Consider the following 2,365-nt stretch of genomic DNA (forward strand, 5'->3'; position numbering starts at 1 on the left):
GTTCTGCAAGTGTCTTGTGTGGGTTGTGTGTGCCCTCTTGTTGTATTAGTCTTGGTTGCTGTTTGCACATCAATGGAAGGGATTCACCCTCAGGCTAATCAGTTTCGAGGACTGGCCATGAGTACAGTGGAGGAGCTGTGGTCCAGAGGCTGACCCTACAGAGCAGGATTCACTTTAGCAGGGCTCTGGTGCCTGCCTAGTCTGCTCTTTGGGTGTATTGTTTACAGAGGCAGTTATTTGGTGCTTCAGCTTGGTCCAAAGCTGTCCATCAGGCATGGCAGCCTGTGATCTCGTAGGAGGGGCCAAGTTCATCTTCAGCCTATGGCCTGCCAAGGCCTCCTGGGATGAACCACAAAGCTGTTCACAGATGGCTGCCATCCACACTGGGCTTGGAGGTGCCTGGGAGAGGCTAAGCTGTGAACCGAGGCTGACTGCTGCTAGTGTAGGGCTTGAAGCTGCTTAGTAAAAGGTGCAGGGCATGTGGAGGCCAGCTGCTGCTTGTTGGGAGTTTGTGAACCTCTAAGAGATTTTAGGAAAGTCCTCACAATGGTTCAACTTACAATTTTTTTACTTCACGATGGTATGAAAGCTATAAGCCTTCAGTAGAAACTGCAATTTGAATTTTGATATTTTCTTGGGCTGGTTATGTGGTAGGACACTCTCTCATGAATCTGGGCTGTGGTGGGGAGCGCAGCTCCTATTCAGCCATGTGATCACGAGGGTAAACAGCCAATACTCTGCAGTATACTGTGTTATCAGCATTTTTTTGGATATTGTGTTCTGAGAATGTTTAAGGCAGGCTACGCTAAGTATGTTCTGTGGGTTACCTGTATTAAACGCATTTTTCAACTTAGTGATATTTTCAGTTTACAATGGGTTTATAGGGACATAATCCCATCATAAGTTGAGGAGCATCTTTACTTGTTTTGAAATGCATTCATGTTGTTACATATATCAGTAGTTTGTCCCTTTTTTGTTGCTAAGTAACAGTTCATTGTATGGATAAACCACATTGTGCTCATCCATTCACACACATGGACATTCGGATAGATTCCAGTTTTTAACTATGGTGTATGAGAACACTCACAGATGATCACATTTTGGCTTTTTTTTTTTTCTCATTAAACTTTGTTTTAATGGGTCTCAAAATTTCTGTGACAGATTTTTGGTCACGTTGTTTCCATTAAAAAGTACTGATTTTAAAAACTAATAACTTAAAAACTGCCACACACAAANCTGCCACACACAAAAAAACATATGGTCTACCAAACATTCTCCTTTCCTTCTGAAGGTTTTACGATGCATTGTAATCATTAACCAGTCTTTTACTATTACACTTAAATGGCCAATTGAGACAAACAGTTCTGAGACCGTTCTTCCACCACTGATTAAGACTGGGGTGGCAGGTATTGGGGATAATATTCATTTAGCCTTCTGAGCTTCCTGGGCAGACTTGGTGGCCTTGCCAGCTCCAGCTGCCTTCTTGTCCACTTCTTTGATGACACCCACAGCAACTCTGTCTCATGTCATGAACAGCAAAATAGCCCAGAGGAGGGTAGTCAGAGAAGCTCTCAACACACATGGGCTTGCCAGGAACCATGTCAACGATGGCAGCATCACCAGATTTCAAAAACTTGGGGCCATCTTCCAGCTTTTCCCCTGAATGACGATCAATCTTCTACTTCAGCTCTGCAAATTTGCAAGCAATGTGAGCTGTGTGACAATCAAACACAGGTGCATATCCGGCACTGATTTGGCCTGGATGATTCAGGATAATCACCTGAGCAGTGAAGCCAGCTGCCTCCATTGGTGGGTCATTTTTGCTGTCACCAGCTACATTGCCACGACAAACATCTTTGACAGAGACATTCTTAACATTGAAGCCCATGTTGTCCCCAGGAAGAGCTTCACTCAAAGCTTCATGGTATATTTCAACAGACTTGACTTCAGTTGTAACATTGACTGGAGCAAAGGTGACCACCATGCCGGGTTTGAGAACACCAGTCTCCACACGGCTCACAGGGACAGTACCAATACCAGCAATTTTGTAGACATCCTGGAGGGGCAGGCACAAAGGTTTGTCAGTTGGACAAGTTGGTGGCAGGATGCAATCCAGAGCTTCAAGCAGCATGGTTCCACTGGCACTGCCATCTTTACGTGTGACTTTCCATCCCTTGAACCAAGGCATGTTAGAACTTGGCTCCAGCATGTTGTCACCATTCCAACCAGAAATTGGCACATATGCTACTGTGTCAGGGTTGTAGCCAATTTTCTTAATGTAGGTGCTGACTTCCTTGACCATATCCTCGTATCTCTTCTGGCTGTAAGGCGGCTCAGTGGAATCCATTTTGTTGACGCCAACAAT

The 2,365-nt window shown here is 44.8% G+C and overlaps 1 pseudogene; it reads right to left on the bottom strand.

Moving 5' to 3' along the window:
- Nucleotides 1-1,418: 1,418 nt before the first annotated feature.
- LOC109387236 (elongation factor 1-alpha 1 pseudogene) lies at nucleotides 1,419-2,359 on the bottom strand (annotated as a pseudogene).
- Between the last annotated feature and the right edge of the window lie 6 nt (nucleotides 2,360-2,365).

This window comes from Hipposideros armiger, unplaced genomic scaffold, assembly GCF_001890085.2.
Source record: "Hipposideros armiger isolate ML-2016 unplaced genomic scaffold, ASM189008v1 scaffold_151, whole genome shotgun sequence".
In the NCBI taxonomy this organism is placed as follows: domain Eukaryota; kingdom Metazoa; phylum Chordata; class Mammalia; order Chiroptera; family Hipposideridae; genus Hipposideros; species Hipposideros armiger.